Genomic DNA, 13488 nt, shown 5'->3' with positions numbered 1-13488 from the left:
AGCCTCAGCCACCTCGACTCCTCCCACCTCAGCCTCCTAAGTAGCTGAGACTACAGCTGCCTGGCTAATTTTTGTGTTTTTTGTAGAGACGGGATTTTGCCACGTTCCCCAGGCTATTCTCAAACTCCTGGACTCAAGGGATCCACCAGCCTCAGCCTCCCAAAGTGCTAGGGTTGCAGGTGTGAACCACCATGCTATGAATTACTAGCTTCCCAACAAGGAACAACATTTTAAACCACTAATGGGGGATCATAAGATAACATTTTTAACACAATGATTTTATTTCCTCATAAAGTAAAATAGCAAAAGTTGGCTCAGAAAAGTGCCATATCTGGACTAAGTTCTTTTTTCATCCATCTCTCTGATTCTCTCTTTGTGTTTATCCTCATTGTGCTGTCAACTAGGTACGTAAATCTGAAAAGAAAGTTCCAGAATGGCATTCTAGTTCCTATCCCCATAGAAATGTCACTATTCTCTGATATCTGGGGCCTTCAAGTTTATTACATATTAAAATGGTTAAGGTGACCTTGAACTCACCTTCCTCCAACGCTGAAGGACCCTTGGAAGGATATAGCCCCTTCTCAAAGTACGTACCACCTGTATATTTTACTTAATCTAGGCTTCAGTTGGAAGATTCTCATCCGACTCTACTTATTCATCTTACTAGGTTTTGTTTTTTCGTTGTTTTGTTGTTGTTGTTGTTGTTTGTTTTTTTTTTTTTTTTGAGATGGAGTCTCACTCTTGTTGCCCAGGCTGGAGTGCAGTGGTGTGATCTTGGCTCACTGCAATCACCATCTCCTGGGTTCAAGCAATTCTCCTGCCTCAGCCTCCTGAGTAGTTGGGACTACAGGCGCCCACCACCACCCCCAGCTAATTTTGTATTTTTAGCAGAGACGGGGTTTCACTGTGTTGGTCAGGCTGTTCTCGAACTCCTGACCTCAGGTGATCCACCCACCTCAGCCTCCCAAAATGCTAGGATTATAGGCATGAGTCACTGCACAGGCCTAGGATTTTTAAAATATTCCATCATCTGCTTTCTGCCACTGCTTTACTGATTTGTTCTTTTTATACCCATCCTTGACCTACTTGCCAAGCCATAGGACACTTTTCTCATCCTACTTCACTTCTCTGCACATTTATTCTTGTTGACCAATTTCACTTCATTGACACTGTCACTTCCACCTACTGGGCTTTTAAGCAGGCTTTCATGAGTGTGTTACCTGTGCAATTCACAGGGCCCTGCACTTAGAGTTCCATGCTTGTATCGGCAATCACCAACCTGAAATGCTTAATATTTTTGAACAAGAGGCCCTGCAAATTCTCTTGTCAGTCCTGTTTTCAGGATATACTTTGTTTTGGTTTTTCTATTACTGTTCTAGGCGTTCTTTTCCCATCTCCTCTACGGATCTCTCTTTTTCTGCATCAATGCCGGTATTACCAACTTTCATCTCTGTGGCCTTCTTTCTATCCTGTACATTCCCGTTTGGTAACATCTAACTACAATTAGTTTTTTGACTGCCTCTAAGTCATTTACCCATATTTCTATGTCTCTCACCCAGGCCTGTGAATCTATTTCCTAAATATTTCTTTCCCTTCCTTTTTATTCCATTGTGACTGTCATTAATTAAGCTCAGTCATCACTTCTCTCTAGAATACTGCAGTACTCTTCTCATTTTCCTAATTCCAGTCTTGCCTCCTTACCCATCCACCACCAGGATCCCTCCTTTGCATAAACCTTGCTCCATAAGCCAACCTTCCCACACCAGTAACTATTCTTTCTAAAACAATTTTATGATTTTACATTATTTGAAATTTTCTGTTTTCTTTTTTTTTTTTTTTAGATGGAATCTTGCTCTGTCGCCCAGGCTGGAGTGCAGTGACGCAATCTCGTCTCACTGCAACCTCCACCTCCTGGGTTCAGGCAATTCTTTGCCTCAGCCTTCCGAGTTGCTATAACTGCAGGCATCTGCCACCACGCCCGGCTAATTTTTGTATTTTTAGTAGAGACGGGGTTTCACCATCTTGACCAGGCTGGTCTTGAACTCCTGACCTCGTGATCCGCCCGCCTCAGCCTCTCAAAGTGGTGGGATTACAGGCGTGAGCCACCATGCCCAGCCCAAATTTTCTATGTTTTCAATATAAATATCCAAATTCCTTAAAATGAAACACAAAGACCTCCTATTATGAGCCAACTCTTGCCAATTTTTTCTGACTAATCTCTGGCCACATCGCTACTAACCCATCGATCACTGTGATTGCCTTAAGGGCACTGCTTGTGTGCACAGTCTGAATCTGTAGCACCAGTGTAGCACTTGACACAAAAGATTCTCTAAACATGTTATTGAGATGAACGAATGATATCAGCTTGTATCAGCATTTTATACTTTAGATTCAAGATGATAAAACCTAGAAAATCAAAATGAATATGATGCTGCAGCCAGTTTTCCTGTGTGTCATAATGTATGCCTTATATAGGTGTACATCTCAATCACTTAAAATAGTTGAAATTTGTGTAATGAAACTTCCATCTTTGAAATCTTACTAAAACTCACCACTGGATTATAAATGAGACATTTTGTCTTTGTGTTTTACGTGACTCTAAGGCTCTTACCAGGAATCCCTGTTGAAGACAATCTTGACTGTTGTCCAAACTGTAAGGAAGCTAAATGTCTCGTATGAGATCCCTCCTCTTCTATCGGTGTCGTTGCCTCTCTCTCCATACTCAAGTGTGCAGTGCCCTTTTTTAGGCTCTGAAATGTACAGCCCTTTGTCCTCAACACTGTATTTCCAACATTTTTGCTCTCCTACCCCCAAATAGAATTTTGCAAAGACAGTTAACTCCTTCACATAAAGTAGATATTCATCTTTCATTATAACTTTAGATACAAAGGGTCTAAATCTGATGTTGAATAAACATAACTCATGCGTTACTCTTTTAAATGTATCCAACACAAATTTTATATCCTAGTGATTTGATGTTCCCCATCACCCACTTAAATACACATGTACAGGCTGGGCGCAGTGGCTCACTTCCATAGTCCCAGCACTTTGGGAGGCTCAGGCGGGTAGATCATTTGAGCCCAGGAGTTCGAGACTAGTCTGGGCAACATGGAGAAACACTGTCTTTACAAAAAACAAAAAACAAAAACAAAAACGAAAATTAGCCAGGTGTGATGGTGTCCACCTGTGGTCCGAGCTACTTGGGAGGCTGAAGCAGGAGGATCACTTGATCCCAGGAGGTCAAGACTGCAGTGAGCTGTGATTGTGCCACTGCATTCCAGCCCGGGTGACAGCCCTGTCTCAAAAAAGTTTAAAATAAAAAAAATTTAAAAATAAAGACACATGCACAATATCTTTTTTAACAAATGGAAATTTTATACCATTCCTGTATTTCCTTAAGCTTCTGTTTCATTTCACTTCATCCATAGAAGTTTATCCCAGTATAAAAGAGTTTATATACTTGAAAGTTTTTGTCCTATTTCTTTTTTTTTTTTTTTTTTTTTTTCTTGAGGCGGAGTCTGGCTCTGTCGCCTAGGCTGGAGTGCTGTGGCGCGATCTCGGCTCACTGCAAGCTCCGCCTCCCGGGTTCACGCCATTCTCCTGCTTCAGCCTCCCAAGTAGCTGGGACTACAGGCGCCCGCCACCATGTCCGGCTAATTTTTTGTATTTTTAGTAGAGATGGGGTTTCACCGTGTTAGCCAGGATGGTCTCGATCTCCTGACCTCGTGATCCGCCCACCTGGGCCTCCCAAAGTGCCGGGATTACAAGCGTGAGCCACGGCGCCCGGCCTGTCGTATTTCTTTACGGTAAAATATGTAGGCCGGGTGCAGTGGCTTAAGCCTGTAATCCCAGCACTTTGGGATACTAAGGCAGGCAGATCACCCAGGGTCAGAAGTTCAAGACCAGCCTGGCCAATATGGTGAAACCCTGTCTCTACTAAAATACAAAAATTAGCAGGGTGTGGTGGTGGGTGCCTGTAGTCCCAGCTACTTGGGAAGCTGAGGCAGGAGAATCACTTAAACCCAGGAGGCAGGAGGTTGCAGTGAGTGGAGATCATGCCACTGTACTCCAGCCTGGGCAACACTGCAACACTCTGTCTCTCAAAAAAAGTATATATTGAAATTAAACCTTTCTGGCCGGGTGCGGTGGCTCATGCCTGTAATCCCAGCACTTTGGGAGGCCGAGGCGGACAGATCACCTGAGGTCAGGAGTTCGAGACCAGCCTGACCAACATGGTGAAACCTTGCTTCTACTAAAACTACAAAAAATTGGCTGGGCATGCTGGCAGGCACTTGTGATACCAGCAACTTGGGAGGCTGAGGCAGGAGAATCGCTGGAACCCAGGAGGCAGAGGCTGCAGTGAGCTGAGATCGTGCCACTGCACTCCAGCCTAGGCAACAAGAGTGAAACTCCATCTCAAAAAAAAAAAGAAAAAAAGAAATTAAACATTTCTATTTTCTGTGACCATAGACTCTAAGTATTAAACGTTCTTAAAAATTGAATTGTACAAGTATTGATTCATAATTGATGAAAAAGACAAAAATAAAATGATATGTTTTGATGAATATTAAATGATAAAATTTATTCAAAAGGCATTTCTCAATAAGATTTGTGGAGTTTCAAAAAATTAGTTCATGGATGAATATTACTTGTAGTTAGAACAAAACAACATTCCACAAAAATATACACATGGAAGAGGAGAGGAACTGTGTTTACATAAATAAATAGAGATAGAATTTTGTTATAGCATTGCCATTTGGTTATTTAAACTTCTAAGGTCATATATTAAACATTACATAGTGATCTATCACAAAAAAAAAGTGTTTTAATTGATCTAGCAGCTGACTATTCAATTATTTCCTCCTATTTTGTTGTAAACCATTGACTTGCCAAAGCATTTATGACCCAGCTTTTGGAGTCCTTTACTCTGTCAGTTTCTAGGAAGTATACCAAAGGCCTTACCAAAATTTATCAAATTACTGTTAATAAAACTGATTCCTTCACTCTAGAGGAAACTTCTTTAACCCAGCAGGCTCGAAAAGGATTGAGAAAATTAAAATATTGTTCATGTCAATCGCTTTTCCAATAACATATATTTTGACGTTTAGAAATCTTATGCACTTTTGTTTTTTTGGTCAAAATTTCGAGTTGCAGATTTCAGTTGTTCCACTGAAGGACAATGTCCACTGTGTAACTCAATAAGACACTCTTCACTGTCAAACTAGTCAGCCTAATCAGATATTCTACCCAAAAAGTCCTAACTTTCTTTACCAATCCAAATAAACCTAGTAATACGTGTGTCTCTGTGATAGCAAGCTCACTTCGAAGACAGAGCACAGAATGAAGCCTTAGTGTGCGTCTGTCTTTTCATAATAGATTTCAACAATGTCACTTTCATTGTTTCTTACTGACATTCTCTCTTCTCGGCTCTAAGAGGACTCTCCATTCTTAGTCTAAATAATAAGTTTTTCTTTCACTCTCATTAGGAGAAGGAACTTTTCTGTTCCCAGAATACCTTTCGCTGAAGCAATTCCTAAAGGGGTGTGTCTTATGGTGCAAGATTGCTGAAAGTCCCGGAATTGAATTACACAACCATATTCTGAGACAGTCACAGGATTTGTTGTTTTTTTTTTTTTTTTAATTCCTACTTCCTGAAACTGATGCCATTTATGAGAAACAGTGTATTTCAAAGAGGCTGTACCAGAATTCACTCTGCTCCGAGTTAGATTTGCTGGTCTTAAAGTATTTTTCCTCTTCAAGATAAAAGTGAGTATCATCTTTTAAATGACAAAACATAGTAGATGGCATAATATATGAGGAAGTATTTTTCTTAAGTGTTGACTCGGTTTCCATCTGCTGATCTTGTCTACATTTTAATAACTTTAGAGCTCTAAGAACCTTGGCACTTCTGTAATAGAAACTTTCCAGAAAGGGGAGGGTGAGTTGGTGGGGTGAAGGGGGTGGAGTGGGGAAGAGGAGGGAGAGAAGGGAAGAGTTACCTACAATAGTAAACTGTAGTCGTTATGAAGGGGAGAAAGCAAACCAGTTTTTCATAAGGTTTTAATAACAAGGTTCTTAAATCACTAAGCTTCTGGTCTTACTTTCACTTAATTGAGATGTTTAATTAAAGGATTGTTAGGATTATTTATTTGAAAAAAAATAACTCTTATGACTTTGGCCTGGAATACATAGGTAATGATAGAAACTACCACTTTTATGACGGCATCAGTAATTTTGCTAGGAAACAGGTAGATAGGGCACGAGACTTGCTCATCAGATATGGGGAGAATTGACAGGAATTCTGAGTGCGTGGAAGCATTGTTTAGAGATAAAGCATCTAGAAAAATTAAATTCCTTTGCATGTCTATTTAGAAGAGTCCTTTCATTAAAAAATTCTAGTGTTTGAAATGAGTGCTTTAGAGTACTTTGGAAAGCCACAAATTAAAACCTTTAAGATGGTTTGGGATTTGAGGGTGGGTGAGGGTGCAAACAGAGGCAGGATCAGGAAGCAGAGGACTTTATGTCGCAATATAATGGCATCTCTGTTTGCAATATATACTTCTCGCTCTCTCGCTCTCTCTCTCTCTCTCTCCCTTTTACTTTCTTTTCACTTTGTGCTACTAATTCTCTTATAAGAAACAATATCCATTTGAATTGGGGTATAATTTATGCACTTGGGATACACTCTAGACTCCAGACCAATGTCAAGTCCAGTCTTTGTCTGGTGACCAAAATAATTTACTTCTCTCTTCCCACCTCCTTCCCACCCTATCAACCTCAAGCCTCAAGAGAAACAAAATACTTAAAATTATTTTAGAAATAACTTATTCCCCATATCAAAGATCTTTTAAATCTGAGATGAATCCCTTAAATTCTTCCCCCAAGAAGACACCAAAATTGTATAGCATCTCTATCTGCATGAGTAGGAAGCCAATAATTACTTTAAACTTTTCAAAATCTATTTTAAGCTCTAAAGAAAAGGCATGTGTAAATGATGATGGATATTAGGCATTATCATATAAAATAATACTGTGATGAGCTTGGTTGATGTGTTAAGCTGTAACAATTCCTCCCAGCAAGTGCCATGTGATCTAGGTTTGGATTTAGAGCCTGCAGTTTTCCTGTGCATTTTAAGATATTTCTGAAGTCCCATGGCACCTCCTATCCCAAACAATTTTACTGATCCCTTTACCACGAACACGAGGCATGAACTGCTTTTATTGTTCTCTAATCTATTGCAGAGAATGATGGCATTTGGGCATAAACTGTTCATTGTAAATGATTCTCTTTCTTGAAATTTTAAATGCCTGTGGATTGAAGAACTCTTAAAGGAATGAGCATTTAAACTTTTGGTGAAAATACATTCCACATTTTTGTGGTTTTTTTGTATTTCGTATTGTATTTGTCGCCTCTCTATATGGGGGAGTCTTTGTTTCTTGTTATTGATGGTGACAACTATTTTTGCAGAATGTTGTAATATGCTTTATATAGAGAGAACTGTGGGATAGACAAACTTTACAAACTTACAGGTAAGAATATTATCTGGTGCTATCATTCTTCTATGTCTGAAGAAAAGAAGAGATGATTATAACTTAAATATCAGATAAATATAAATACAACTTTTCCTAAGTATGGGATACATGCTACTGATTTTAGGCAGTACATGTCTAAACTTAAAAATTTTGAGTTATTTGCTAGCTTAATATAAGTGAAAAACATAATTTGCTTATAAAACCTAGAATTTAACGAAAACTATTGTTTAGGAAAGTGTTAAGTAAGAAGTTGAGCTAATTTACTATTGATTTTAAGGAAATGATTAAATACATAATATTACAGGTAATCTGCAGATTTGGCAAAAGTTATGAAGATGGCATGCAAATGGCTAAAGTTTCAGACATGCTACACTAATGCATTTGAGAAGTGGGTATTTTCTTAGCCAGTGCAGTATCTTTGAACTTTACTGGGCCTTGGTTACAGAACTCAGTTAATAGTGCAATCTGTTCAATTTCCTAAGTGTAGATGTACAAAATATTTGACAGAGAAATGTTTTATCGAACCTTTATCAGACCTATAGTCTAATAAACCATATTTCCTCGTAAATTATTATATAATTGAAGGGATGCAGAAGATAGCCAATATTTTTTCAAATAAGAGTGATAGAAAGGGTGAAATGTCTCAGCGTGAATACTACAGGTTCATTCTGCTTGTTTCACTGAACTTCTGAACTCAGGGGTGGGGGGGACTTTAAACGTTTTCTAGATCAAGGGCTATTAATGGACCATACTATGTGCCAATGGCTATATGCAATAATTTCATTTCTGGGAGTCCATCCTAAGGAGGAAATAATTCTAGATAAGGGAATATTTCGCAAACATGTTCACCATAAAGTTATAATAACAAATAATTGCAATCATTCTCATAAAAGGGGGAGGTTAAGCAAATGATACAGTACCCAAAAACATGATAGGATAAGAAGATAGTACCAGCACAGAAAATACTAATTGAAAAACAGATTCAGGATTGAATAACTTGTATGTACACAACTATTTATATAAAATGGTATAGACATAAATTCAGAAATAGTCTGAAAGTGATTGTTGTCTTATAGTGATAGATTGTCTTTTTCCCTTCCTTCTCTCTATTTCTTTCTACATAACATGATATTCTTACATAAGATTTTTAAATTATTATATAATATACTTACATCATTTTTTGAGAAAACAAATGTAATTTATTAAATAGAACTATATTGCTATTATTATATAGTAAATAAAACTATGCAGCTTTGGAAGATAAAAGTTTTTCCTTCTTTTTATTTGGCATACAAATAACCAGCTACGTGAAAGAAGAGAGGACTGAGTCTTAGTGCTAGGAACAAGCCGGTGCAGCAAAGTCAGTGAACAGAGAAGGAAATACCAATCGAAACACTTACTATTGGTTCATTTTTCTTGTGTTGATTGCTTCTCTGTCAACTGTAACTTTTACTTTGGTCTAATAATTCTTTTGGCTTAAAGATAAAAAAAAAAAAGGCAGGGAACGGGGAATGGAAACTTGGCCTGACCTGTGTGCAGATAACTTCTTAACCCATTTCTTGTTCTTATGGATTTCCATATTTTGGATTTAGTAATTTATATCTGCACATAATGTACTTATATTCAATTTTGTCATGTCTTTGTATATTCTCCTACTGCACCTCAAAGTGCATTGTGTCACTGGCTCACCCAGCACTACTTTGACTTTAACCCCAGCACATCTGGTTACTGTGGTGCTTTCTCCATCAGTGCATAATATGCACCCAAAATATCTGCAGAATTGCCAACAAAAGCCTTGTCCATTCATAATTACCTTTTTTTCTACAAAAAATTTTAGAACCTCATCATGTGTCCTTTTAGTTGGCATTTCTTCACAATAACTTCAGCTCTAATTAAAGTTTGGACACTGCTGGTCAACCAGTCATCATTTTCCAAGATAACTATATCATTACCAAGAAATTTTCTTCCCTGAGGTCATGCCCCGAATAATTATTGTGAAAGATAATAAACTGTAAGTGGTAACATCTCTTTTGAGATATTAATGTATTAGTTTTGACATACACTTCTAAAGATTGCAGGTTACTCAATAAGCAACATTTGAAGCCCTTTGAGCCTAGATTTCCTGTTACTCTAAACCTACCCTCTTCCTTGGGACATGAGAAACTTGGTTTAGGCTTCTGAAGGCACAGCTTGCCAGGGCAGCTCAGCAGCTGTTAGAAGCACCCTTACTCTGTTAATTCGGTGCTATACAGACTCCCGCACCATTATGTAGATAAGGTTAGGCTCTCCTTCTAGCCTTCTGCTCTTTCTAGCTCTCTGTGGGGCCTTCTTGGGGCACATCCCTTGAATATATTTTCACTCAGTAAAGTGACCTCCGATCACCTTATTCCCAAGCACGTGTTCTCACCAGAATGTTCATCAAGCACTTGTGATAGAGACTTGTAGGAAGAGAAATGCTCTGGGGCATTTGATACATGGGATATAGAAGATACCATATATTCTGCAACAGCAGTCTCACATTTTATTTATTTATTTATTAGACAGGGTCTCGCTCTGCTGCCCTGGCTGGAGTGCAGTGATGTGATTGTGTTCACGGCTCACTGCAAGTTCTACCTCTGGACTAGGCTCACATTTTAGAGCCTGAGTGAGCTATCGATTTATAGATGCATTTTCACCCCATATCCTCCAATCATCCAATTCCAGTGTCTTTGATGACAACTGAACCTTCACTCGATGACCTCTTTCACTCGAGTGAGTCAAAAAGTGACTCGAAAACCTTTCTCCTCCTTCACCGCTGACTCTCAGATTCACATTCTGGAGCTTACAGTCCCTGAGACAGGGTCTAGCTCTCAAATTTTATACTTCAGTATCCAACTCCCTAAAAAACAGCCTTCGTTCTTCATCTCTGCTTTCGTTAGCCCATCTGTCAAGACCTCTAGGTGCTGGTCCCCGCCCTCATTTCTCCCAGTCACCGTTCCTCTGAGCCATCACTAACCTGTTCCCACAGGCCCCTCAGTCCTTAAGCATAATGATTAAGCACAATCGTAAGTGCTTAATAAAGGGTAGTTAATATCACAGTGACTACCACCATGGCTACTATTTTTCCCTTGGTTTTCTGCTCAGCCTATTCAACAAAACCCCAGCTCTTACTTAATCCACCCACTGCCTTATCTGCTCCCCCATCTGGACTCCTAAAGGCTTCTGGAGAAAACGCCACACAATTAATGCCACTAAAATTCTTGGTCACACTCTCAGCTGGACCCTTGGTGCTACCTGGATGGGCAGCTTCCCGGGCCACTCCTCTCAGGGACTCTTCTGAAAGTTTTTCATTCTCCTCAAGCCTCAGTTCTGCCACCTCACTTCTTACTCTCAGCCTAAAAGCAGGTAACTCCACCAACTTCCTTCCTCCCCTTCCCCTGCCCTCTACTTAAAAACCTCACACAACCAGGGCACCTCTGCCTCTTTCCTGTCTATTTCAGTAAAAAGGGTGTCCTGCCTCCCCAAGGCAAAGCAAACCAATCCTTACAACTGGAGTCTGTTCCCTTCCTTTTTCCTCTTTCTGGAGGACGCTGCCTTCTCAGCCCTCTGCTGTGTTAGTAAGCATGCTTAAGTGTGAGTATCCTGAAAAAAGCAAACAAACAAACGAACCCCTTTTTGTGGCTGCATCCCTCTTGGGCCACTTCCCTTTCTCTCCTGTGCCTTTCAGCCACACTTCTCCATAGACAAACCTCTACTCCTTGGCTCCATTTCTTCACCTTTTACTTCTACCTCCCTGCAATCTGGCATTTGCCCTGAACTTACTTACATTCATGTATCAGAGGCTTCCCAGGAGACAAACCCAAAGGCTGATTTTTAGACTTTATTTTCTCTCTCTCTCTCTCTCTGCAATTATGACACTATTATGATACTAACTCTTTTTCTCTAAATTCCCTCCTTTGGTTTCCATATCACCTTGAGTGATCTTCCTGCCACATCTGATCTTCTGATCTTTCTCCCACGTCTCTGGCTGCTCTTACTTCTCTATTTTATTTCTCTGCCCCATTATACATGTTAGATTCTGCTCTCTACCCTCTTTCTCTCTTGCTGTATGTTCACCTTGGATGTACTTAACACTAACATATTAAAGGCCCTGCCATTCCTCTCCCTGAGTCTAGACTCCTATCCAAATACTTACTTACCATTTCTACTCTGCATTCCACAGGCATCTCACATCTAACATTTTCAAAATTGAACTCATCATTTACTGCCTCCACCAGTACTTTTCATATTACTGTCTGGCACTAAAATTCACCCTAGATTCAGCCAAGCCAAAAACTTTGAAGTCACCCTAGATGTCTTATTTTTTAAAAAATCAACAATAGCTAATCAATTTTGAAGTCACATTGATTCCATTCTCTAAATATCTTTTGAATCTACCATATCGATCCATTCTCACTTGGTTCAGGCCCTCAGCATCCTGCACCATACCCTGATCTCCTCCATCTCTAGTCTGGGTGCAGGGCTGTTTTTGAACGATTTGTATCAGATCATGCTGTTCAGAGGCCTCCTTTTCTGAGCACATATCTTTATAGCCTTCTTGCTTTCCCAGCTACATGCTTCTCCAGTCACATCTTTTATTCCTCTCCAACACCCCAGATGAAGCTAAACTTCAGTAGTGTCAAGCTACTTGTTCTTTCCCAACCATGCCATACTCTTGTCACCACTAATGCACTTTTCCACCCTTGCAAGACCATTTTCCTTTCCTTTGGCCCTGTTTTATTTCTGGGATTTGGCTCAGCAATCACTACCCTGGGAGGCTTGACTTATATGACTGCTTTCTACCAAAGTCAGTGGCCACTTTGTCCTGTTAGGTTAGCCATTTCTTAGGACCCGGAGCTTTTCTCTACTCAAGAACTTATTGAAATAAATTGTGATGATTTCTTCTTCATCTCTGTACACAACTAGCTCTTTTTGAAGATCAAGACTATATATTTTTTTATCTCTGAATTCCTAGTACCTAGCCCAAAGCATGACACATTGTAGGTGGACAATACAGATTTGCTAAATAAATAAAATTTCATGGATCTCTACTATCCTACTCAATTTTTTTCTGTATTGTCCACCTACAATGTGTCATGCAGTCAGGAATAGTCTTGATCTTCTTGTCACAAGACGAAAAATACATCTCAATAGTTCTGATGAAAAGTCTGGGTAAAAATAATGCTATCTTGGGTAAAGAAACCTTGACATGAACAACACTGTTATTAGAGCTCTGGCTCACAAGGGAGACACTACATGGGTTAAATTGAAAAATTAATTCATAAATTCATCAACATAACACTTGAAGAACGGCATCTATTTTCTCATAAGTATATAATAACACCTGCTCAACTAGAAATGGTAGAAGGTTGTAACATTTGAAAGGCTCCAGATCCTTCCAGATGCCTCCTTTGATTTGGTGTTACATAACAAAACAACACACCCTGAATATTTGCTCCATTTAAATATATTTAAAGAGTCCCAAAATGAATACTATAGATTCTGTATCAGCAGGTGTGTATTTTAAAGCAGCTTATCCATAGCATGGCCAAGTTTTTGCTCTTGTTCTTTCAGGTTATTTAAAAACAAGACTTTACTATCTATTCAAAATAACACCTAATCTAGGATACCTTTATCAAGTGTAAATGGGAACCTGTAGGACAGGATGCTTTTAATATGATACATTGACTGCCTGTGTTAGTATCAGCTTTGTCTCTTCCTTGCTTTTTGGCCATGACCAAGTTAATCACTAAGGGCCTTAATTTTCTCATCCATAACATGAGGATAACAACGTCCCTTTTCCTTAAGTTTTTTTTTTTTTAATTGAATGAGTTAATATATTAAGACCTTTATAGCAATGCTTGATAGAAACAAATTGAGTCTACGTATATCCTGCTGTAGCAGACCAGGCTGGCACTGATCCCTGGTCACCTGCTGC

The 13488-nt window shown here is 39.3% G+C and overlaps 2 protein-coding genes across 11 annotated transcripts in view; one reads left to right on the top strand and one right to left on the bottom strand.

Moving 5' to 3' along the window:
• Window positions 1-13488, bottom strand: part of TIFA (TRAF interacting protein with forkhead associated domain) — a 30615-nt gene that overhangs the window by 16151 nt on the left and 976 nt on the right. Inside the window, exon 2 of one of the 3 annotated variants that reach the window (XM_031664352.1) lies at window positions 8933-9007. The exons of 1 other annotated variant lie outside the window; for it this stretch is intronic. The gene's annotated coding sequence lies outside the window, so the exon portion shown is untranslated. Of the gene's footprint in view, window positions 1-7527; window positions 7550-8932; window positions 9008-13488 lie in introns of those variants that run through there. One more of the 3 variants, XM_031664351.1, reaches the window with a different exon arrangement.
• The window catches only part of ALPK1 (alpha kinase 1), a 142592-nt gene continuing 134684 nt past the window's right edge, over window positions 5581-13488 (top strand). For 4 of the 8 annotated variants that reach the window (XM_031664339.1, XM_031664333.1, XM_031664325.1 and 1 more), the window contains exon 1: window positions 5582-5766. The gene's annotated coding sequence lies outside the window, so the exon portion shown is untranslated. Of the gene's footprint in view, window positions 5767-13488 lie in introns of all 8 variants that reach the window. The other 4 variants (XM_031664348.1, XM_031664347.1, XM_031664338.1 and 1 more) reach the window with 2 other exon arrangements.

The sequence above is a fragment of the Papio anubis genome, chromosome 3, assembly GCF_008728515.1.
Source record: "Papio anubis isolate 15944 chromosome 3, Panubis1.0, whole genome shotgun sequence".
NCBI classification, from domain to species: Eukaryota; Metazoa; Chordata; class Mammalia; order Primates; family Cercopithecidae; genus Papio; species Papio anubis.
This window is presented reverse-complemented; position numbering and strand designations above follow the sequence as displayed.